At 36.7% G+C, this 26976-nt stretch overlaps 1 long non-coding RNA gene and 2 pseudogenes across 1 annotated transcript; all 3 read left to right on the forward strand.

Annotated features, from left to right (window-relative positions):
- Positions 1-26976, forward strand: part of LOC109062242 — a 995865-nt pseudogene that overhangs the window by 308915 nt on the left and 659974 nt on the right.
- On the forward strand, positions 8545-11529 carry LOC122141500. Its single transcript, XR_006157845.1, has 3 exons — positions 8545-8783; positions 9980-9981; positions 11411-11529. It is a non-coding gene; the product is annotated as an uncharacterized LOC122141500 (long non-coding RNA).
- The window catches only part of LOC109068206, a 29240-nt pseudogene continuing 26543 nt past the window's right edge, over positions 24280-26976 (forward strand).

Raw genomic sequence — 26976 nt, forward strand, 5'->3', positions numbered from 1 at the left:
GTGAAGACTCCAAGACCTCAAATGTGTGTGCACAATAATGTGCATTAATAAGCATACACCTTATTAATAAAGCATAGCCTACTATTTATACACAAGCAGAAGAGCCCAGAATATGAACGTAATGCATATCTCAGTGTAATGTTTGAACTGTAAAGGCTTTAACATTTGAAAAGACATTATACAGTAATTTGCTCCGTCGCTATGCTCAGCTTGCACTTTCCAAGGACGCAGTTGTTGCTGCCTGCCACAGACTTATGGGACTTTGGAAGTGGCAGTGGCATCAGCTGCCGCCAAGTTACATAATTTGTGGTAATGTTGCTGAAAAAAACTATATGCAAATATTTTATAAACATCTGTAATCAAATGTAGCTTTTACAGTTCAAACATTACACAGAGATATATGTAGACAGATTTCCACAGCTAATGTTTATGAATAAATCTTTAGCCTATGTCTCCGGTGGTTATGTGTGTGTGTGCGTGTGTGTGTGTATGTGTGTGGCATAGTTTTCTAAGGGAGGAAATTGCTTCACATGAAACTTTGCGCATTGCATTCATATTCTGACTATATGTTTATTATTAATAGCAATTTGCTTCCATATTCTGGGCTATTCTGCTTGTCTCTAAATACTGTAGTAGACTATATGTTTATTATTAATAAAATTGTGTCCTCCAACGTCAATGTTTTATTAGTATACAAGGCACTTTAAGTGTTTGTGAAACATTAGAGGACACCACCCCTGAGCTAATGGTACAGCCCACATTGCAAATTGTTAGAAAAAAAAAAAATTGTTTCAATTTTTAAAAAATAAAAAAAAATTGTTTCAATTTTTCTTCAAATTATAATTTCTTAAGTCACTATTTAGTGAACTGAAAAAATGAGAGAAAAATGACAATTATTACTTTGTTTAGTAACTGAAAAAAAAAAAAAAAATTATATTTGGTTACATTTTAGCATTTTTGCATTTGCACCATATGGTCTGAAAACTGAATTGTGAAGCGTTACATAGACCGAGAAATAATGCAACTTGCCATAAAACCAAGAAGAAGAAGAAACACAGACAAATGATGCATTTGTGGTTTCCCCCCCGCTGAGACAGGAAAAGAAAGTAGGCTAACCATTTCAGACTTCATTACAGCAAAGCAAAATAACTACTCTGTATCTACAAGAGACTATCTCCAAGACATCAGCAGTTAAAATGATGAGAAGCGATACAGTGATCATTCTGTTCGCTTTTCTCGTTTTTGGTAAGACATCAATTTGTGTCTGTATTTTCAATCCTTTACGTTTTCCGCGATGAAAAATGACGCGTTTTCAACTTTTCACCAACATTTCAAAATATTGTCTTTTATTTTATTCAGGACTGTTTTAAACATCAGTATAATATATAAATAAAATGATTTTGCTCATTAGCCTATATAAATCCTTTTGGACTGTAGAAAACAACTATTTTTTTTGTTCTTCCTGTTTTGGGACTGCAGAAATGGCGGACAAAAGCAACGCAGTTTTCTGTGTGATCGCTGAACTCTTATTAAAACTAAAAGTAGGCCTAAATCTGTAATTTCTTAATCAGTGTTAAAATTAAAGATGATGTAGTCCAGTGAATGTGGTATAATTAATTGTGAATTTGTCATTTGCCGATCAAATGCACCATCAATATAAATAAAAATGGATCAAAATAATTCCAAACACAAACATAATAAAATTTCTAAACCAAAATAATTATAAACAAAAAAAGCACTTAGGCTAATTTGCTTCTATGCCTTGTCTTGTTATTACACCATAGGCAAAACCATTGATATTTATGTATGCATTTATTATTATTTATGTGCACTGATTGATTTCGAAATTTAGGCTAATTTGCTTCTATGCCTTGACTTGTTATTACGCCTATACAGCAATACTTTGCATCTATATTTTAATTACAGTACATATGTTTGGAGGCTGTTTTCTCAAAATGAGTATTTTTTTTTTTGTTCTCTCATGCATTGAGTCAGAGATCTCCACTTAAGCAGCACTTACATACACCAAATTTTACAGTTTAAAATGTCAAAAAAAAAAAAACAAAGAAAAAGAAAAAAAAAAAAAAAAAAAACAGTTTATGCAATGTTTAGATTTCTGTTCTGGAAATGTATTTAAATTAGTGCACTTTAAAAAGTAAAGAAATAGTGATTGAATATTAATTAGAATAATAATTTACTAATTTGCATATGTCAAACATAACATAGCATATTTAACATATGATAGTGACCAAACATATCTATCTATCTACATATGTACTGTATGTATGCTTTATTTAGTTTATACCATTTTTAGATATGAGGTTGTCCCCAAAAGAAGGTTTAAGGATTTGTCAGATTTCTCAACATATTGTTAATACTTTTATTTGTGGGTCCTTTCTTTTTTCTTCTGTTGTTTATGCATTATTATATATTATGCTGATTATTATATTACTATGCATTTGGTCGACAAAATATAGGTGCAACATGTAGATGACTGCACACACACACACACTAGTAACAGCTAATTTGTGTTTGCAGGGATGTTTTGTCACGCAGATGCAGTGATGTCAGTATCAGTGCTGGAGGGAGATCCTGTCTTTCTAAGCACTGATGTTTGCAAACAACAACGTGACACAATGCGGTGGTATTTTAATGACAGTCTCATAGCTTTGATCAATGATCCCAATTCGAGCTGTTTATATGATGGTGAAGACGGGAGATTCAGAGACAGACTGAAGGTGGACTTCATGTACAAATGAATTTACAAATATATGACATATTAAAAAAACACACAAAACACAAAAGCACAAGAATCACCCAAAAAACCAACAACCTTGGTGAAACCATAAAAACATAACCCCAAGTGTGTCAGCACAAAAATTTACAGAAAAAACATTAACCCTGAAGACATCATAATAACATTCAGTCTGACTGTCAGTGGTGAGTCATTTAATATCATTTACCCTGAAATAACTGATTTTTCATTTTAGTCTGTTTGAACTGTGATCTTCAGACCTGTTTATTGTCTTTTCTTGTATGGTTATTGTTCATCTAGATAAACCTATTTTAGTGCACAAACTGGTTTCTTGCAGAAGAAAATAATGTAAAATGAAATCAGTTTTCATTGCCAATGCCATGCTGTTAGTTTAGGTTGCAACATTGAATAAAATAAGAATAAGATTATTCCCTTTGATCATAGTATGGACAAATATTCTGTGAATACTTAATACAATATTATTTTAAATATAATATGAATAATTGGTCATTTAAGACCCTTTTCTGAATGCATAACAGTCTTAATTATAAAAGATCACTCTGACTAGAGGTGTGTTTCTTTGTTTATCAGCTGATACACTGCAGAAAGTTTATTTCCTGATTTTACATAATGACACAATGACTTTTTTCTTTTATATCAAAGCTGGTGTTCTCTTGTGTTTCATTTTTATTTTCTTGTGTTTTCTAGCTTCTGATTTTGGCAAAAACAAGAATGAAGACCAAATAGAGCCACATGACAAAGAAAAGATATGTATGTGTCATCCTCCTTTTTTCTTTGTCAAATTACACAAAAAGTATATTACAATGTAATCATAAATGTAGATTGTTCTGAAGGGGGTGTTTTCCCTGTACTTCTGTCAGTCATGTTAAGTGTGTCAGCAAGAATGTTACTGTTATCATTATTTATACATTTATATTACACATTTAATTAGGCAAAGCAAGTTTATTTGTATAACATTTCTTACACAAGGTAAATTCAAAGTGCTCTGCATAAAAGTAATTTTTATTTTATTTATTAAATCAATAACAGGTTAATGCTTAAAAAACACTAAAATGAAATATTTAAGAAAAAATATGAATTGAAGAAAGTTTTACATTAAAATGAATGCGGGGGACCTTAAAGGAGAAGAGACTTAATATAAACAGTACATTACAGAAACTGTGCTCAATCAGGGAATACACAGATCAAAAGATTTATTTTCTATCTGGAGCTATGAGGAGCTACTTAGAGGCACATCTGACGTCTTCTGGAAGCTGATTTAATCTTAACATGTTTTAAATGAACTAGATGTTATGAACTGGTTTGAGCTTTGCTCTTGTGATCTGAGAGCTCTATTTGTTTTTAAAACATCTATAATATGAAATAATCTCTGTATGTTTAATAGATAAATAAGTTTTTGACATCTACACACTGGCCCTGTAAAGGTGTCCAGAGAATATATATACAGTGAAAATAGCATAAACACACTGTCAGATTTCCTCACACTAATTATTTACCTTCTCCATCTTCACCATCATCACCTTCATCACTCTCTTCAGCAGCAATAGCAGTAATTGTTCTACTTTTTCCACCATCTGCTGCAGCTGTTGTGAAAAAGAAATGGATCTGTCGCAGCAGGAAATAATGGGCAAGTATCAGCTACAGATACTGTAGTGAGAGGAAAACCTTTTTCATTTTGCAAAGTTAGAGTTTAATTGTGTTTGATGATTTTTCTAAACAGACCAGAAAAACAAACAAAAGTCTAAGGATGAGGCAAGATAGTGCACTATTGTAGTGTGTATTTATAGATTTGCTCCTGATTTCACCTTCACTGACAAAATCATCCCAATAAGAAAAACATTTAAAACTTGCTGATTTTCTGTGGCTGTAAATGGCATTGTTCATTTCTCTCTCTTTACTTTGTCAATCTTTCTTACAGACACAGAATGATAAAAGTCTGAGAGGATCACAACAGCTCTTCTAAAAATACATAATAGGAAGATAAGATTGTGTTTTGAGTAGGCTGATGACTCTGACCTAACAAATGTCGGACAACAGTTAGGATGATTGATCAGCGCTCCCTAAAAGGCTGATCTCAAACTGATGACTCTGCCGTGAGAGGTGTGGCACAACATGCATTTATACTTTCACCTGGCTCCGCTTCGCTATCCTCCGCTGACTGCACGCGCACCTTCCCAAACTGACGAGGCTTTTATACTTGATGTGTTCGCCGTTGAGATATTATTTGAAACAAGAGGGCGATGCTTTCCATCCGATGATTTGGGGCCACACTACCTTCCTCCTAAAATAAAAAACAAACAAACAAAAAAACATTAAATATCAGGACCCGTATTTGCAAAACATTTTATCTTACCACTAAGAGTTCTCCTAAACAGCAGGAAAAGTTTTTAGCTAAGAGTTTTCTCTTAAAACCCATTCACAAAGCTGCTGAGACAAACTTTTACTAAGAAATAGAGAAAAAAGTCTAAAGCTAAGAGTAAGGGCGGGCTTGACCTTGCTGCTATGGATGATGTCAGCATGCTTACTAACTATGCACACAGTGATTGGCTGATAGTTCCGATATAGAGATTTATTCATGGAAATATTGTAGAACACAATGTTGTGTTACCGTATTCAAATAGAGGCTTAAAATAAAAAAAAAAAGATTTTAAAATGCAGGATAAGTGTCACTAATTAAACAAGTATATGTTCAGCTTATTGTCAGCCGGATATTTATATAAACAGCCTTTTAATTAACAGAGTAGAATAATCATGACTGATAGAATACACACACGAACGTAAAAGAAAACCACACGAGATGCAGCTGTTACTTCTTGCCCAACTTAATGAAAAAAAAGATATAATCAAAGGAAAATTGAGTTGGAGTAAAGGTCATTATCATCTAATGTTTCAAAAATGTTTACATTCAGAGGCAGATTGCTGTCAACACACATTTTAGGATAGTTTGTGACTTGGTCTTAGTGACTTAGGACTCCTCTTCACTACTCCTAACCTTTTTTAGGAGCTAGTTTTAGTGCTAAAACAATTGTGAAATACTCTTAGAGCAAAAATTTAGGAATCCTGAATTTAGGATGGACACAGCCATTATTTTTAAGATTTTCTCCTAAATCAGCGAGTTATGAACTACTTTTAGCCTTAAGATGTTTTGTGAATACAGGCCCAGATGTCTAAAATCTTCAACACCTCACTTATCTGAAGATACACATTTTTGCAAATAATACATGGGTATTTTCTAGTTTTCAGGCTAAACAATAGTGTGTTTGGTTAATCTCTTTCTCTATTGTTTGCAAAAGGAACATAGCTATGAACGTTTCAGTACAATTAATATTTTCTATGTAAATTTGTAAGCAAATTTTGTACTCTGGAAACTTAAATCAGAGACCTAGTAGCTGGAAGAACAATAGACATGGTGCTGTGTGATAACTGTTCAAGTATTCACTCACCTTATCGTCCATATTTGTATTAGTTTCCCGGTGTTTCACAAATTGTGATAACCAGCAAAGCTCCGAGAGGATTGGTGAACTGTGTCTGAACCCATCTGGGTCTCCACTTTTACCCGGGCCTCTGTTTTTTGCCTTTACAAACTTGTCTCTTAAGATCTTCCAGACTTTCTTGGATATACTTTCTTCCTTTACCATGGTGGTTGCAATTTCTTGCCAAGAGTTATTTGCCCATCTGGCTGTGCCTATGATCACGCATAGATGGATCATAAAGATGTCCATACAGGCATACCTGTTCAGCCAAATCTCTTGTTGCCAAGTCTGTGTTTTTTTTCCCATGGAATTGGGCTACATTATCACTGTTGCCGCAGGCTGTTTTTGCGCAGGCTATTGAAGCGACCCCAATAATTTGTATTTTAGCCACCGAAACGAGATATTTACCGGCGGACCCCCCTCAAAATGTGGTTAGTTTCTGCTAGTTTTGAGTAGCAATTGGGCGAGTTTTGTTGTAAACACCTGGCAACCCTTTCCGTCAAGCAGGTATGGTACGTTATTATTACTAACATATATAGAGGACTCGTCAAAAAATACATTGACAATGACATCATGAAAATAATAAATTAATCATATGTTTAAGTGAATAAAATAGCCATTGACAGCCTTATTTGCTGGAGTTCATTGACCGTCTCTTTACCGGACTTTTGCGTGTGTATAGGTGATGTAAAAGAGCAAAGCAGGCATTTGGACCAAAGCACTGTGAGGCAAGGGAGGGGGAAGACTAAAAATCTTTCTAAACTTAAACGCATTTTGCCCCGTTTGTTGTTAATTTTACTTCTTATTTTACTACTTCTACATTACTTCACTTAATTATCAGTAAGATATTTAATATACTGACATCGTCACTTGCACACAGCAATATCAGGAATTAAATTTTTTATATTTATTTACTTTTTTTTTTTTTTACCTCTTGCTGCTATGTAAATACCCTGTACAACCTGTTTGCACATTGTTCTCTTGTACATTCCTGCTCATCTTAATATTCCTTAAATTTCCCAGTTTACTGTCCTGCACCATTTTTAGTTTTTATATTGTATAAGCCCCCTTATTTTATTCTTATTTTTGAGACGCGCGGAAAACTCGTTTGCAAGCGTAGAATATATAACCACGCGCCTATTTTTCTATGCTACACCAACGTGTTGAAGCGTTTCCAGGCAACCTAGGAAAATTGTTGTGATGTCTTTGGGTACACAAATGCATATTACTTAATGACATATTTGATGTTTTAAAGTCTATATGTTGGACTAATTCAGATAATAATTATTTTGGAAAAATAAAATAAATATTATCGATTTCAAATAGGCACCTGTCCATTTGGCCGTCCATACTGTTGACGGTGTCCCCTTATCAGTAGGCTTATATTTATGATTAAAATCTATGTCAACTACAGCAGAGTCAGCAGCAGCGCGCGCCAGCGCGCGCGGTCAGGCATGGGTTAACTGGGGTGTGGAAAGACACAGAAACGCGACGCAGTACCGCCACGCAACAGAAATCGCCACGCTCACGCCACGCAGCCAGTGTGGTCACCGGCAAAAAAACAGCTCCTCGGTTCTCAAATCGGACGCGTCCGACAGAAAAGACGGTTCTCGGTTCATTGTACTTTGATCCGAAAACCCGTATGATGCAACCGTTTCTTGACTCGAGACGAGAACCGCTCCCGCGCTAACCGGCACGCTGCAGTTCAGTATCATCTCAGTGCTCTACTCGTGTTCATCTTCTATTTACTACAAACTCAATTTGTGAATGTGTCATCGTTAACTATAAAATACAGTACAGATTTTCATAAATCATCCCTTATTCCTATTAACTCTAGAGAGTCTTTAGATTCTTAATTATTGGTCCAAATTTCCCTGAAAACCCCTTTGGCCCTATAATCTCACATAATCTACAATTTAACAAACTATACAGATCAGATACATTCATCTTTAAAAAATAAATAAATAAAATAAATAAATAAATAAATAATAATAAATAATAGTTATTTTATCACCCTTTCTGATGTTTAACAAAAATACTTTGAAAAGTTACACGCAGGCGCAGCGTACCATCAGCTCATCGTTTCTCAAATCGGACGCGTCCGACAGAAGAAAACGGTTCTCGGTTCAGTCGGGTGATCACGAAAACCGATGCAACCGGTCTTGACTCGAGAACGAGAACCGCTCCAGCAGTGGGCGTGTACGTTCGTCATCTGGCTCTGCTCGGTGTTCACCTCAGTTCTGAAAAGGAAGCATGTCCTCCACAAGAAGTAATTCCGTTCTTTGCGTTTTTTTGGAATTGAGAGAAACAATGCAAACTCGCCATAAAAATCAAGAAGAAGAAGAAAAAGAAGAGAACAAAGTGAAATGATGTAATTGGGGGGTTCCCCGCTGAGACAGGAAAAGAGCTATCAGACTCCGATTACAGCAAAGCAAAATAACAACTCCTACCTGCAAGAGACTTTATCTTCAAGACATCAACAGTTAAAATGAGAGAAGCGATACAGTGATCATTCTGTTCGCTTTTCTCGTTTTGTAAGACATCAGTTTGTGTCTGTATTATTCAAATCCTTTAAACGTTTTCCGCGATGACAAATGACGCATTTTCAACTCACCAACGTTTCAAAATTACTGTCTTTTATTTTATTCAGGACTGTTTTAAACATCAGATTAATATATAAATAAAATGATTTTGCTCATTAGCCTATATGAATTCCTCTTTATATATCGTAGATGATTATTGTTTTTCTCTTTCCTGTTTTGGGACTTGTGATCGCTTAGGCCTGTAGGCTATCTGTAATTTCTTAATGCAAGTGTTAAAATGAAACGTAACGTTAGTCAGTGAATGTGGTATAATTAATTGTGAATTCGTCATTCGTCCGATCAAATCACCATGAATAAATGGACCGCTTTTGTATCATACACTAATGTAGTATTGCCTATTGCTGTATGTCAAATAATTATATACACATCAAGTTCAGCATAAACATTTATTTTAGTTTATGCAAAGTTTAGATTTTTTTTTCTGTTTTCTGGAAATGTATTTAAATTAGTGCACTTTCAAAAGTAAAGAAGTAGTTTTATTGAATATTTAATTAGAACAATAAATGACTAATTTGCATATCTCAACATAACATAGATATTTAACATATAATAATGAACAAATCTATATATATATGTACAGGTTCTTCTAAAAAATTAGCATATTGTGATAAAAGTTCATTCTTTCCATAATGTAATGATAAAAATTAAACTTTCATATATTTTAGATTTCATTGCACACCAACTGAAATATTTCAGGTCTTTATTGTTTTAATACTGATGATTTTGGCATACAGCCTCATGAAAACCCCAAAATTCCTATCTCAAAAAATTAGCATATTTCATCCGACCAATAAAAGAAAAGTGTTTTTAATACAAAAAAAATTCAACCTTCAAATAATTATGTTCAGTTTATGCACGCAATACTTGGTCGGGAATCCTTTTGCAGAAAAATGACTGCTTCAATGCGGCGTGGCATGGGAGGCAATCAGCCTGTGGGCACTGCTGAGGTGTTATGGAGGCCCAGAGATGCTCGATAGCGGCCTTAAGCTCATCCAGGAGTGTTGGGTCTTGCGTCTCTCAACTTTCTCTTCACAATATCCCACAGATTTCTCTATGGGGTTTCAGGTCAGAAGAGTTGGCAGGCCAATTGAGCACAGTAATACCATGGTCAGTAAACCATTTACCAGTGGTTTTGGCACTGTGAGCAGGTGCCAGGTCGTGCTGAAAACGAAATCTTCATCTCCCATAAAGCGTTTGAGCAGATGGAAGCAGAAGTGCTTCCAAAATCTCCTGATAGCTAGCTGCATCATTGACCCTGCCCTTGATAAAACACAGTTAGACCACCAACACCAGCAGCTGACATGGCACCCCAGACCATCACTGACTGTGGGTACTTGACACTGGGACTTCAGGCATTTTGGCATTTCCTTCTACCCACAGTCTTCCTCCAGACTCTGGCACCTTGATTTCCGGAATGACATGCAAAATTTGCTTTCATCCATAAAAAGTACTTTGGAACCACTGAGCAACAGTCCAGTGCTGTCTTCTCTAGCCCAGGTCAGGCCTTCTCTTCTGCCGCTGTTTCTGGTTCAAAAGCACACGCCTGTGCACGGTGGCTCAGGATGTTTCTACTCCCGACTCAGTCCACTGCTTTCCGCAGGTCCCCCAAGGTCTGGAATCCGTCCTTCTCCACAATCTTCCTCAGGGTCCGGTCACCTCTTCTCGTTGTTGCCGGCGGTTTTTTTTTTGTGCACACTTCCCTTCCCACAGACTTTCCCACTGAGCTGCCTTGATACAGCACTCTGGGAACCCCTATTCGTTCAGAAATTTCTTTCTGTGTCTTACCCTCTCGCTTGAGGGTGTCAATGATGGCCTTCTGGACAGCAGTCAGGTCGGCAGTCTTACCCATGATTGCGGTTTTGAGTAAATGAACCAAGCTGGGAGTTTTGTAAAAGCCTCAGGAATCTTTTGCAGGTGTTTAGAGTTAATTAGTTGATTCAGGATGATTAGGTTAATAGCTCGTTTAGAGAACCTTTCATGATATGCTAATTTTTTTGAGATAGGAATTTTGGTGGTTTTCATGAGCTGTATGCCAAAAAATCATCAGTATTAAAACAATAAAAGACCGAAATATTTCAGTTGGTGTGCAATGAATCTAAAATATATGAAAGTTTAATTTTTTTCATTAAGGATTATGGAAAATAATGAACTTTTATCACAAATATGCTATTTTTTTGAGAAGGACCTGTATATGTGTGGTTGTATATATGGTGTGTGTGTGTGTGTGTGTGTGTATACTATATTATAGATCTATATATATATATATATATATTATTATATATGCTTATTTTACTTTATAACGTTTTTTATAAATGAGGCTGTCCCCAAAATAAGTTTTTGGAATTTAAATCAGATTTAGCTAATTTCTGGCTACAAAATGTGTTCTCAGAATATTGTTAATATTATTATTTGTGGGTCCTTTCTTTTGTTTTCTGTTGTTTCGGCATTATTATATATTATGCTGATTATTATATTATATTTGTATACATTTGGGCCACACACAATATAGGTCCAAGATGACTACACACACACTAGTAACTGCTAATTTGTGTTTGCAGGTGTGTTTGGTGATACACATGCAGTGAAGTCAGTATCAGTGATGGAGGGAGATAGTTTTTTATTCTAAGAATTAATGTTTCCAAACAACACCATGAACCAATGCGGTGGTATTTTAATGACAGTCAAAAACACATGATCAATGATCCCAATTCAAGCTGTTTATATGATGGTGAAGACGGGAGATTCAGAGACAGACTGGAGGTGGACTATGAGACTTGATCTCTGACCATCACAGACATCAGATCTGAACACGCTGGACGTTATGAAGCAGAGATCATCAGAAGAGACGGTTCAGGCAAAAGCGAAAGCTTGAACAGAAAACCCCAAGTGTGATAGCACAAAAATTTACAAAAAAAATATTATCCCTAAAGACCATCATAATAACATTCAGTCTGACTGTCAGTGGTGAGTCATTTAATATCATTTACCCTGAAATAACTGATTTTTCATTTTAGTCTGTTTGAACTGTAATCTTCAGACCTGTTTATTGTCTTTTCTTGTATGTTATTGTTCATCTACATAAACCATTTACAGAAGAAAATAATGTAAAAAAGAAATCAGTTTTCATTGCCATGCTGTTAGTTTAATTGCAACATTGAATAAAATATAATGTTTTTTTTTTTTTTTTTCTCAAATCTGGTCAAGAATAAGATGATTCCCTTTGATCGTAGTGAGGACAAAATTCTGTCATTACTTCATACAATATTATTTTAAAAAACAGTATAAATAAAGAATGGTCATTTACGACCCTTTGTCTTAATTATAAAAGATCACTCGGACTGATAGAGGTGTGTTTCTTTATCTTTATCAGCGGGATACACTGCAGGAAGTTGATTCCTGATTTTACATAATGACATATGACTTTTTTCTTTTATATCAATTCTGGTGTTCTCAGGGCGTGGTTTAATTTAACACCAGCTTTGAAATAAATAAACACAATATAACAAAAACAAAAAAAAAGCCCAAATAGTACCACAGGACAAAAAGAAGATATGTATGTGTCATCCTCCTTTCTTTTTTGTCAAATTACACAAAAAGTATATAACAATGTATATCATAAATGTAGATTGTTCTGAAGGGGGTGTTTTCCCTGTACTTCTGTCAGTCACGTTAAGTGTGTCAGCAAGAATGTTACTGTTATCATTATTTATACATTTATATTATTTATACATTATTTATAAATATAAGGGAAATTAAAAGTACAAGAATCTTAACTAAATAGTACATTACAGAAACTGTGCTCACCTCAGGGAATACACAGATAAAAAGATGTGTTTTCAGTCTGGAGCTATGAGTAACTACTTAGAGGCACATCTGACGTCTTCTGGAAGCTGATTCAATCTCATCATGTTTTAAAATGAGCTAGATGTTATGAAACTGGTTTGGGGATCTTTGGTGGTCTGAGAGCTCTTTGTTTTTAAAAACCATGTAAAATATGAAATAATCTCTGAATGTTAATAGATAAATATGTTTTTGACATCTACACACTGGCCCGGATAAAGGTGTCCAGAGAATATATATACAGTGAATATTGCATAAACACACTGTCAGATTTACTGACACTAATGATGGTCTGTCTTTTGCTGTTACAGGTTCAGGTCCATCTACAGCTGATGTAACAGGGAATTGTTATTGGCTTTTCTGGTGGTGGCTGCAGCTGTTGTTATTGGTGTGATGATCTGGCCCGCAGGAGCTCCAAGAAATGGCAAGTATCATAGATATGTCTTTATAGATATGTTTGATTTTCACCTGCACTGACACAAAATCATCTTGATAAGAAAAACATTTAAAACCATTCTTGATTGATGATTTTCAGAGTTTCTGTGGTGGTAAATAACATTGTTCATTTCTCTCTCTTTACTTTCTGTCAATCTTTCTTACAGATACAGAATGATAAAAGTCTGAGAGGATCGCAACAGCTTCTAAAAATACATAATAGGACAATGAGATTGTGTTTTGAGTAGGGGTGCTCTGATTGATTGGCTACCGATCACTATCGGCCGATAAACACGTTAGGATGATTGATCAGGGCTCCCTAAAAGGCTGATCTCAAACTGATGACGCTGCCGTGAGAGGTGTGGCATGACATGCAGTGGCACCGTCTGAGTCTCTGTCTAAGGCTGTCCCAATTCAAAGACCGTGTCCTATGAAGCCTGCATTTGAAGGCCGATTGAGACCCATACTCCAGAATTCGTGCTCTGCCTTTTTAAACCCATCCAAAGTGAACACACACACGCCGTGAACACACACACCTGGAGCAGTGGGAAGCCCATTTAGGTACCCGGGGAGCAGTTGGGGGTTCGGGTGCCTTGCTCAGGGCACCTATGAGTCGTGGTATTGCCAGCCCGAGACTCAAACCACAAACCTTAGGGTTAGGAGTCAAACTCTCTAACCACTAGGCCACGACTTCCCTGGCAATCTGGCAACAACCAAATAAAGGATTTCAAGAAAAAAAATAATAAGGTATTCACTTCCTTCCCCTGTCACATGAGGCTGTTAAAGTTCCTTACCCCTACTTCCAGGAAGCATGGTGAAGGCAAACCCTCCCAAAGAAATGTAATTTTCATATTACTAATTATGTCATTTTGTTGACATATATATATCTACATAAGTCATGAAGCTCTCTAGAATCATCCAAACAAACAAGTCTTCCAGGAGATCTTTAAGTTTTTTGTATACTTAGTCAAATGTCCAAGCGGCAACTATAGTTGCCGGTGGGCAAATAACTTGTAAGTACATATCATAGGGAAATGGGGTATACTGTGTTAACAGGTTAATAAATCAGGTTATGGTCTTGTTTTCTGCCTTTTTGCTTTCATAATATCCCACCTAAAACATAACTTAACCCTTTAACTGACATCTCTACTTTAATTTGACCTTAAAGGGATAGTTCACCCCAAAAATCAAAATTATGTCATTAATGACTCCACCCTCATGTTGTTAAGCAAAAACCCGTGAGACCTCCGTTCATCTTCGGAAGGACACAGTATAAGATATTTTAGATTTAGTCCAAGAGCTTTCTGTCCCTCCATTGAGAATGTATGTACGGTATACTGTCCACGTCCAGAAAGGTATTAAAAACATCTTCAAAGTAGTCCATGTGACATCAGAGGGTCCGTTAGAATTTTTTGAAGCATCGAAAATACATTTTGGTCCAAAAAATATCAAAAACTACGACTTTATTCAGCATTGACTGGTTCGCGAACGAATGTTATGAGCGCGTTCCCACAGCACATCCCGGTTCGCGAACGAATCACTCGATGTAACCGGATCTTCTTGAACCAGTTCACCAAATCGAACTGAATAATTTGAAACGGTTCGCGTCAACAATACGCATTAATCCACAAATGACTTAAGCTGTTAACTTTTTTAACATGGCTGACACTCCCTCTGAGTTTCAAATAAACCAATATCCCGGAGTAATTCATTTACTCAAACAGTACACTGACTGAACAGAGCCAGATAACGAACGAAACATTGACTCGTTCTCGAGTCAAGAACCGGTTGCATCGGTTTCGGATCACCGTAGTGATGGGAAGTTCTGTTCTTCTCCGCGAACCGGTTCTTTCGGACAGTGTTGATTCAATAAACCGGTTGCCGAAAACGGTTCACCAGTTCTTTTGCGCTCGACGTAATGACTTCATTGGCGATGATTGCCCTTGATTCAAGCCTTCGGTTTACCCGCGCTCATAACATTAGCACAGAATCAGTTCAGAATCAATCACCAAAAGAACCAGTTCAGTTCATACGCGCTGTGTGTCAGTCTGCTTCACGCTGAATCACGCATGCGCAGTATCATCAGCTCCTCGGTTCTCGAATCGGACGCGTCCGACAGAAACGGTTCTTGACTCGAGAATGAGTCAATGTTTCGTTCGTTATCTGGCTCGGTTCAGTCAGTGTACTGTTTGAGTAAATGAATTACTCCGGGATATTGGTTTATTTGAACTCAGAGGGAGTGTCAGCCATGTTAAAAAAGTTAACAGCTTAAGTCCAAATTTGTGGATTAATGCTTATTGTTGACGCGAACCGTTTCAAACGATTCAGTTCGATTTGGTGAACTGGTTCAAGAAGATCCGGTTACATCGAGTGATTCGTTCGCGAACCCGATGTGCTGTGAACGCGCTCATAACAGACCCGGGAGAGAAGTCAATGCTTGAATAAAGTCGAAGTTTTTGTTATTTTTGGACCAAAATGTATATTCGATGCTTCAAAAAATTCTAACGGACCCTCTGATGTCACATGGACTACTTTGAAGATGTTTTTATTACCTTTCTGGACGTGGACAGTATACCGTACATACATTCAAAATGGAGGGACAGAAAGCTCTCGGACTAAATCTAAAATATCTTAAACTGTGTTCCGAAGATGAACGGAGGTCTCACGGGTTTGGAACGACATGAGCGTGAGTCATTAATGACATAATTTTGATTTTTTGGGTGAACTATCCCTTTAAGTAGACCTTAATTTGATACGGAATAAATCTGTCAAAAGGAGGAGATGAGGGAGCAGTGTTTCCACAGCTCTTACTGCCCCACTTCTGTGTCTGCTTTTGCCATGGTGGGTGTGGAGATTTCCAGTTTTCAAGTGACCGCAGCAGTTTACAAACTTCAGGCAGTCACACAAAAGTAAAATTCTAATTGGTCAAGGACCCTAATTCATTTTATGACTAGTAACTATATGATTCCATTGTAATGCAGCCATTAAATACTATGGGCCTAAAAATTACATTATTATATGAAATCACCTACTACAGTCAGCCATTGAAAACTATGGGCCTAAAAAACTGCGTAATTTTCTTTAAGGTATACCTTTTTTATTATATAGATGTAATATTTTCTTTATTCTATTTATTTTTATTTATTTTCATTTAACTAACATACTTATAAGAATGAAAATACCTGTAAAAAAAAAAATAAGAAAATAAATAAACAAACAAGCATGGGTGTAGCCTTCACATGATAATTATTTAAATAATCATATATTTTAAAAAGAATATCATTAATTACATGAATATCAAGGACTTTTGTCAGGGTTAATCCATTTGACCTAATCAATAGGTATTTATTCATGAAATATGTGACATTTTACATATTTACACCACAAAGTATAGTAAGCAAATATGTTTATGTGAATTTATAAAAAACTACGTGTACCTTCACGCAGTACTCCTTGTTGGCTACTTATAAGAAAACTGCTTACATAAGGGAAAGTTCACCCAAAAATGGAACATTGTGTCATTGTGTCATCTTCAAGTTACAGACTTATGAGTTTCTTTCTTCCGTGGGGCACAAAAGAAGATATTTTGCAGAATGTTGGTGACCAAACAGTTAAATGTTTTTTTTTTTTTTTTTTTTTTTTCAGGTATACCCTTTTTATTATATAGATGTAATATTGTCTTAATTCTATTTATTTTTAGTTATTTATTTTTTAATAACTACTTGATACACAATACCCTGTAGGGTCACCTTAATGGCTGCTCTTGTTCTGCACTATGTTCCACCATTTTAAGACAAACAGATTTATTGTGCTTTCATATTCAAGTGATTATAAGCTAGATACAACTTTTTGGGGGGTTTGCATCGAAATGTTCTTTGACTTTATGCATAATTAATTTGTTTTTATGAATAAAGATTAATCTGTTGAAAACAGTTATTTTTGAGTTAGATGCCAAATGCTCTCCTCCTATACAAATTTACATTGAAGGGGTGAATACAAAACTATTTGCCCACCGGCAAAACTATAGGTGCCACCACATTTTAATATGATTTTCAAGAAAATAAACTAAAACCTGGGGAAAATAAATGCAGAACATGTTCACATAGGACACTATTAACATGACTACATGCATGAAAACCATTCAGAAAAATTTGGGCACAAAATGGGTTAACCCACAAAAAGCACATTTACCTGTAATATGTTTATCTGTTTGGTATAGTGATACATTTAGTCCTGTGTGTTCCAAAATTGTTATACTTCTTTTAAATGATGAATAAATTTGTATGATAAAATCTTTCTGTGTCAGCTTTGTCCCAACTCTTTTTGAATATTCGATTAATAATTGATTTAATTTCAACTCTTCCTAATGGGACTTCAAACTCGATATCCTTTTTTTTTTTTTGGTTGCCTTTTTTGCTAAAGGTATTCAACAAAAATAGACATCTATTCTCATATTATTTAGAGATTTTAATGTCATGCATATATCATTTAAAATTGTCTTCTATAATGGATTTATAAGAAACAAAACTATTTAGTGCTGACATTGAGTCTGAACATATAATTACTCTACCTGGTCTACGTCTTCTATCCACTGTAATGCAACCATTATTGCTACTGTATATATTGCTAAAAAAATTATTTTGATAATCTTTTGAACATGTTTATTTTGAATTCTGGAATAAATATTCCTACAGGCCTACCTGTCACCAAAGATTCTGGTACCTTTGATCCATCTGTAAATATCTGTTTATTTAAAAAATAATTAGTCTGCACGCATTTATCGCTATATACTTAAGTATTATTTGTTTCTGATATTTCCAGAATAGAGATATAAATATAGAGGGGAGATATTAAAAAGTTAATAAAAAAGTTCAGATAATAATGATAATAATAATAAAATTAAAAAAAATATAATATTAAAACACGAAAGTAGCCTAACTTTTTTTTACACAAGAAGAAATAACAAGAGCCGGTAGTTCGTATGTCAAATTAAAGTACTGACATTGCATTTTGGAAAAATGAAAATGAAAGTATATCTTGACTGACCAATCAGCACCAAGTAAAGGACGCTGTAGATCTCGAGGCTCCACCATTTTTGCTCCAACCCGAATCAAGCACAACTGAACAAGTAATCATGTCTTCAGAATGACTAGAGAGTTAAAGGTGAGTTTGATCAGGTTGGTAACTAAACTCTGCAGAAAAGTGGACCTCAAGGGACCAAGGCTGAGAACCTATAGAGAGTTTTTAATTTCCTTTATTGTAAAAAAAAAGTGCCTCTGAACTTATCAGTATTTTTAAAAAGTATTGCATAATCTGTATACAAAGACCATCAAGACACAGATTATTTAGCATATAAAAAATCACTGGGTGTGGGTGCAGAATATTTCCCTTAGCTGTATTATTAAAAGACAGGAATGATATTTAATTAAAACATACCCACAGAGGACCACCGTGTTTTATGGTGAAAATTAATCCCTGCTGCAGTCTCAGTTAAGTCACAGAAGTGCACAGAAAAAAGTTGTCTGATTGTTTTGGGACAGCCCATTAGCATAAGCTGTCAGTAGTTTTGTGAGTGAAACATTTATTCTTTTTTTCTGCCCTGTTACTACACACAGAAAATCTTACAGTAAAAAATAACATTAATGTGTGATATGGAAAGGTATACCCAGGATTTTTTTAATCCCGCATGACATCAACAGGTGTACTGCACCCAAAATATTTAAAGAGCAGTAATTTCTGTCAATTAAACCTTTGATGCACTACATGGTGGTTTTTTTTTTTTTTTCATATATCTTACATGAAATGTATTTCCGCATTCAGAATTCCAAAAATTCCTCAATAACGGGTTGCTTTTGTGATGAGCACTCACATATTACTTACTTTTATTTTTTCTCTCTTACTTTTTCTAAATAAAAATAATTTTTGTGTCACTACCCTTCTAATTCACGAGGATGGGTCTAAAATGACCCGTATCATTTCATTTGTTATTTCAGCTATGGATAGAGTTGTTTCTTTATGCTGAATCTTTGTAAAAAAAACTTATCATTAATTATACCAGGTATTCATTAAATTATACCTTTGTTTTTTCATTTCCACAAATCATTATGTTTATTTTTCCTTTCTACACTTTATTAAAAAAAATATTATTTTGCATTTCTACATTGTGAATATCTGTTTTTTGCAATTCTATACATCAATTTTACACACTATGGGTCAAAATGACCCATATAGAAAACCTTTGATATTTTTTTTTTTTTGTTGTTGTTTTTTTTTTTAATAAGTTTTTTTATTTTTGCAAGTAGGAACATATTTATTGCAGAAAACTATTCACCTAACACGCCCACATTCCACAACTAAACATGGCTGCTTTTGTGGAAGTTGATAGCACCGTTAGTATTATTTCATAATTTATTACCACAGAAAATATTGTGATATATTGTGAAAGATAACTGAATGATATATATTTGAATGTTGACCTTGAAATCTATTACTAAGACAAAGAAACCACATGTTCAACTACTATTAATAGCTTGTTGACATATTTTATTTTAGCTACATATATTAGCTCTATATTGTTAACTAATGTTAGCTAGGTTAACAAAATAAAAGTAAAAATAATATATTATATACACGTACAGTGGGTACGGAAAGTATTCAGAGCCCCTTAAATTTTTCACTCTTTGGTTATATTGCAGCCATTTGCTACAATCATTTAAGTTCATTTTTTTATCCTCATTAATGTACACACAGCACCCCATATTGACAGAAAAACACGATAATTGTTGACATTTTTTGCACATTTTATTTAAAAACGAAAAACTGAAATAGCACATGGTGTCCTAAGTATTCAGACCCTTTGCTCAGTATTTAGTAGACAGAAAGGACCTTTTGATCTAATACAGCCATGAGTTTTTTTGGGAAAGATGCAACAAAAATTTCACAGAGTGGTCACAGAGATCTTGATTTGGGGATCCTCTGCCATTCTACCTCCTTGCAGATTCCTCTCCAAGTTCTGTCAGGTTTGGATGGTAAAAAGTTGGTGGACAGAGATTTTTCCAGGTCTCTCCATGGTCGATGCTCAATTGGGTTTAATGGTCAGAGGCCTCTGGCTGGGCCATTCAAGAAACATTCACGGGTTGTTGTGAAGCCACTCCTTCGTTATTTTAGCTGTGTGCTTAGGGTCACCTGTTCTTGTGGGGGTGGGGGGGTGTGTGAACGTGAACCTTCGGCCCCAGTCTGAGGTCTGAGAACTCTGGAGAAAGGTTTTCATCCAGGATATCCCTGTACTTATGCCCGCATTCATCTTTCCCTCATTTGCAACGATTTCGTCCTGTCCCTGCAGCTGAAAAAACACCCCCCCACAGCATGATGCTGCCACCAGCATGCTTTACTGTTGGGACTGTATTGGACAGGTGATTGACGCGCTGCTGGTTTTCTTTGCCTCCACACATACTGGTCCACACATCTTGGTCTCATCAGACCAGAGAATCTTATTTCTCACCATCTTGTGTCCTTCAGTTGTTTTTTTAGTGTGTCTTGCACTGGAGGATGAGGCCACTCTGCCATAAAGCCCTGACTGGTGGAGGGCTTGCAGTGATGGTTTGACTTTCTACAGCTTTCTCCCATCTCCCGACTGCATCTCTGGAGCTCAGCCACAGTGATCCTTTGGGTTCTTCTTTACCTCTCTCACCAAGGCTCTTCTCCCCCGATAGCTCAGTTTGGCCGGACGGCCAGCTCTAGGAAGGGTTCTGGTCATCCCAAACGTCTTCCATTTAAGGATTAGGGAGGCCTCTCTGGATTATGTGTGCTCTTAGGAAACCTTAAGTGCAGCAGCAGAATTTTTTTTTTGTAACCTTGGCCAAATCTGTGCCTTACCACAATTCTGTCTCTGAGCTCTTCGGGCAGTTCCTTTGACCTCATGATTCTCATTTGCTCTGACATGCACTGTGAGCTGTAAGATCTTGTATAGACAGGTGTGTGGCTTTCCTAATCAAGTCCAATCAGTATAATCAAACACAGCTGGACTCAAATGAAGCTGTAGAACCATTTTTAGGATGATCAGAAAAAAATGGACAGCACCTGAGTTAAATATATGATGTGTCACAGCAAAGGGTCTGAATACTTAGGACCATGTGATATTTCAGTTTTTCTTTTTTAATTAATCTGCAAAAAATGTCAACAATTCTGTGTTTTTCTGTCATTATGGGGTGCTGTGTGTACATTAATGAAGAAAAAAAAATGAACTTAAATGATTTTAGCAAATGGCTGCAATATAACTAAAAGTGAACAATTTTAAGGGGGTCTGAATTCTTTCCGTACCCACTGTATATATCTGTCAGGCAGAAATCTTGTATCTCCATTTTTCTTTTTTCTTTTTTTTTTTTTTTTTTTTTAAAATCAGTGGTATTGGTCACCCTTTTCGATGTCTATAATTGTTGCTGAAAAAGTACCTTGTTTTGGGACAAACAAGGTTTCTGTCTAACTGCGACAATATAATCATTATCATGATGGCAGCGCGTCCACACGTAGCGGCTTCTCTCACTCCCGTAAAAATGGTGTTTTCATGTTTTTTTGTCTTGTGAGAGTCGCAGTGTTTTTGTACGTCTTCATCGCGTCTACCTGTCTTTAAGCGCACATACAATGGTGAGTTTTTGCTGGTTGTCGGCAGAACCCACATTTTTAGAGTTAAACTTTGTGCACGTGGAAGAGCTGGTGTAACCCCTCTCTCCCGGGTCCTCGCCGCCACAGCCTCTAACTTGCTCCGAGTGGGCCTCGAAGGAGGCAGAGATATTTTAAGCAGTACAAATATTTTAAGCAGCTAGCCTCCATTACATATAGCTCCATTACATATAGGTCATCTCTTGAGATGATGGGAGTGAGGTTTACCTGCACAGCACCTACTCGCTGGCCTCCGTTACACTCACCCCCCTAAACCTCACTGCCATCCAGGTCATGGCACCAATGTAACCCCTCTCTCGGGTCCTCCGGGCATCCTCAACCGCCACACTCTCTTCGCACTTCGTCGGATGTCCGAGTGGGCCTCGAACCCCAGTCTCCGGCATGGGAGGCGGACGCACTAACAAGGAGGCTAAATGACTGCAGCCACTATTTGTCAGTCGCTAGTGCGTCTCTTGAGATGAGGGGAGTGAAGTTTACCTGCACAGCACCTACTCGCTGGCCTCCGTTTACACTGGCGGACCTCGGTCTGCTCCGGAGGCCTACACCATCACCGACCCCCCACTACTGCATCTCGCCCACAGCGGAGGCGCCACAATTGGCATGAGAGGAAGCAGAAGAGGGGTAAGCATGGAGGTATCCAGGCTAAGCTAACGGCTAACCCACACAAGCCAGCCATCCCCACCATTATACTGGCTAACGTACGCTCTTTGGACAATAAACTGTACTACATCTGATTACTACGCTCAACTCAGAGGACTGTAAGAGACTGTTGTGTTTTTGTGTTCACGGAAACATGGCTCACCAACAGTGGTTCCTCTCAGAGCTCTCCCTTTTCTGCGGGAGGAAAAACTCGCCCCGGACAGATCTCTCTTCGCGGGAGGTAAAACCTGCGTCGGCGGGCTTTGTGTTTACATCAATGTCGCGTGGTGCCGCGATCCTGTTGTGGTCTGCAAACACTGCTCACCCCTGGTGGAGTTTATGATTATTAAGTGCCGGCCCTTCTATCTACTGAGGGAATATACAGCCATACTGCTCGTTGCTGTATTCATCTCTTCCAGCTCCAACAACAACAACAACAGAAGTGAGGCACTGAATGGACTGTACCAGCACATCAGTGAGCAGTAGACAGCCCTCCCTGATAATTTTTCTCATCATAGTTGGGGATTTTAACCATGCAGACATAAAGAGTGTGTTCCCAAAAATTAACACTAACACATTAACATTCCAACAAGAGGTAAAAACAATTTAAGACCTTGTTTAGACCACACAGAGAGGAGCTTACAAAAAATCACTGTCCTGGTCAACCAGAAGCCGTGGATGACAGGGCGAGGTCTACAGAATCCTGAAGACGCGGAACACTGCCTTCAGAGCTGGAGATGAGGTGGGCCTGAGAACAGCTAGGGCCAACCTATCCTGCGGCATCAGAGAGGCTAAGAGACAGTACTCCAGGAGGATAAGAGACACTCGGAGCCTGTGGCAGGGGATACAGACCATATACGGACTACAAGCCCCCACCGTTGGACCTGTGACAGCAACATCTCCCTGCTGAACAAGCTGAACGCCTTCTTCATTCGCTTACTTTTAGGAACAAAACAGCTGTGCAACTAGCTGTTAGACTTTCTGACTGGAAGACCTCAGGCAGAACAGGTCAGCAGCAACACATCCAGCACCATCACACTGAACACTGGGGCCCCCCAAGGAGGTGTGCTGAGCCCCCTCCTCTTCACTCTGCTGACCCACAACGCTGCACACCGTCACACAACTCCAGCCTCTTTATTAAGTTTGCAGATGACACAACTGTGGTGGGTCTCATTAGCAACAGAGATGAGGCAAACTACAGGAGCGAGGTGAGACTGCCTGGCCAGGAGGTGCAGTGACAACAATCACTCTCTGAACGTGGAGAAGACGAGGAGATTGTTGTTTGACTTCAGGAGAGTGCACACTCAGCATGTTCCTCTGACCATCAATGGTGGCGACTGTGGAGAGAGTGAGCAGCATCAAGTTTCTGGGTGTGCACATCACAGAGTACCTCTCCTGGACCGACGACACCGCAGCACTGGCCAAGAAAGCACAGCAGCGTCTCTACTTCCTCCGCAAACTGAGAAGAGCCAGAGCCCCAGCCCCCATCACCTTCTACAGAGGCACCACCGAGAGCATCCTGACGAGCTGCATCACTGTGTGGAGTCTGAAATATCTAATGCTGATGACCTATATGTGCTATGGGGTCAATCTGGAGTTATGGGTATAAATCCAGCTTTCCTAGATTAAGAAGACTGTGATGGCACTGAAGACTTGTCTGATGAGTCCTCTGAAGAAGAAACTCAGACCCAGTCCAATATATTGAGTAAAAATTGTTGGCTTCTACTCATGTAAGCAGAGAACATGGAGGTGGCAAAACTCTGCAGGGCTTTGGCTCTCCAGGACTAATGCTGACCACCCATGACCCTAAATACATGGTTGTTGTAACCAATGCATGAAGGAGCTGGTCAAGAGCTTCATGCCTCATATGAAGAGGTGCTTGGAGGGCAGGACCCACATTCAAAGCCATGTTACAGAGGCAATGGGAAGATGTGGGATTAAAAGTTATATTTTCATCATCACAGTCACTTCAATCCACTACAGTTGCAATACAGACAATTCAATTTCAGTGTTATCGGTTATCAGTGATATGTGTATGTGTATGTTTGTTATATGTGTGAAAGTAGCAAATAAACATTTAAAGTGTTAAATGTCTAAATAACTGCCCTTCTTAATTTATTTATTTATTTATTTTTTACAAAATGTCTTTATTCTTTTGTTCTTAATGCTTGCATAGATGGGTAATTTTTGACCCATGTGTGTAAACTTGATGTAGTAACACAACAAAATATTAATTTGTGGTCCTTGTAAATAGATGTTTTGAATATTCATGGATCATAGAATTTATAGATCAGGGAATAATAAATGCTGAAATAAACGGATTTCAAAAGATTTACAAAAAAAAAAAAAAAAGAAGTCCAACGAAGCATGAAATAACATAGGAAATGAATGCGGGTCATTTTTGACCCATGTTGTGCATCAAATAGGGTTTTCATAGTGTGTGCATCAAAGGGTTAAAAATGTTATACTGAATAATTCACAGCCTTAATGCTAACAACATTGGAACCACTTGGGTGTCAACTGTCAGGTGACATATTTCTTTGCACAAAATAGGACAGTTGCTCAAGAGGAATACAAAATCATTGTTTTAAAATGTAATTATAATAGCAATAATAACACAGAAACTCAAAAACAATGGACTTGAGACAAGGGTTTTTTTTTGGCTAGAAAAGATCAGGAGAAATACCAAGCAAGTGTTTTGTAGCCTGCAAAAGTTATGACAAGAGTGACTGTTTATCACACACATTAAAATGCAATGTGCAGAAATAAAATGCATGGTTGTATAAATATAAACAAAATATAAACTATTGGAATCCATGCTCTGGTTTCATGTGCCCAAGACAAGTCAGCCAAGTTGGTTGTGAATTCACATATTTGATATAATACAAAAACTGAAGACACACACATATAATATATATAATATAATATAATAATAATATAATATAATATAATTAATATAATATATATATAATATAACATAATATAATATAATATAATATAATATAATATAATATAATGTTTCAGTGAATATACTGTGGCTGGAATATATATGATCACAGCTAGAGGGCAGCAGCAGAAGGTTGGCCAATTCCCTGTTAGGGCTGGGATTTAATGAACTAGTTTTTCTTTCATGTCAAAGCAGTCCGTTATCAGAAATGCAAAAATATCCAGTGTTGTAATGTTAAAGAAAATGGTTTCATGTTGTTGTTTTGATCCACTTATGTTTGTGGCATATAGCCGGTAAGTTAGAATTATGTTTTATATGCATTTTTAATTCATGTTTTTGTATCAGTTTTTTTATCTATTTTGTTGTTTCGTGGAGCTCAACTTTCTAAATGGTGTTTTTTCTCTCTCCAGCAATCCAGTTTTCCATCTCATTTTTGTCTGTCTGTTAATCTATTGGTCATTTCATTTGTCTGTGCGGCTGCTCCTGTTTTTGTTTTTCATTTCACTTTTACACTTTTCTTTTAGCCACCATCAAATTATTTAACTTTTAATTTGTGAAAAACTCTGTTCTTCAGGCGTGTTTGCTGATTTAGATGCAGTGGAGTCGGTGTCAGTGACGGAGGGAGATTCAGTCACTCTAAACTCTGGTCTTACTGAAATAATGGATGGTGATCTGATTCAGTGGAGGTTTGGATATAATAAGACTTTAATAGCTAAAATCAATGTAATGGCCAGCAGCATCACTGTATATGATGATGTTCTTGATGGGAGATTCAGAGACAGACTGAAGGTGGATCATCAAACTGGATCCCTGATCATCACAAACACCAGAACTAAACATACTGCACTCTATAAACTACAGAGCAACAGTGTGATCAGGAGTTTCAGTCTGACTGTCTATGGTGAGTTAAATATTTGTTTTTTTTTTATTTTTGTTACAGCTTTAAAAGTATATGCATACTAAATATATCTGAGATGCACTTTTATTCAGATTTTCCTTTCCTAAACTATTTAACCCAATTAAGCCTACCAGTAACTATAGTTTCCGCAGTGTATAGTTGTCATTTTCCTTTAGTACGTATTTTTCTAGATGTCTCTACTGTACAGTAAAATCAAGTCTCAAAAGGAGGATATGAGAGAGCAATCTTGCCCCACTTCTGTATCTGCTTTTGCCATGGAGAGTGGGAATTTCCAGTTTTCAAGTGACAGCAATAGATTACAAACTTCAGTCAGTCACACAAAAGGAAGAATTGAAAGATAAATAGCTAACATATGTGATTAATTGATGTAGATTATCTTTTTCCCCCCTCCTTTAATGACATTATGTCTTGTAAGGGGCAAAGATTGAGGTCCCTTTATCCAGTTTGGATGCGTTTCATTCTTGTTGGTCAAGGACCCTTATCCATTTATGACTAGTAACTTATGATTCTATTATATTGTTGAAATTCAGACAAGTAAGGAGTTTACATTTACATTATTATATGAACATCACCTACTACAGTCAGCCACTGAATACTATGGGCCTAAAAAAATGTGTAACTTTCTTTCAGGTATACCTTTTTTATTATATAGATATAATATTTTC

Source organism: Cyprinus carpio, chromosome B22 (genome assembly GCF_018340385.1).
Source record: "Cyprinus carpio isolate SPL01 chromosome B22, ASM1834038v1, whole genome shotgun sequence".
Taxonomy (NCBI): Eukaryota; Metazoa; Chordata; class Actinopteri; order Cypriniformes; family Cyprinidae; genus Cyprinus; species Cyprinus carpio.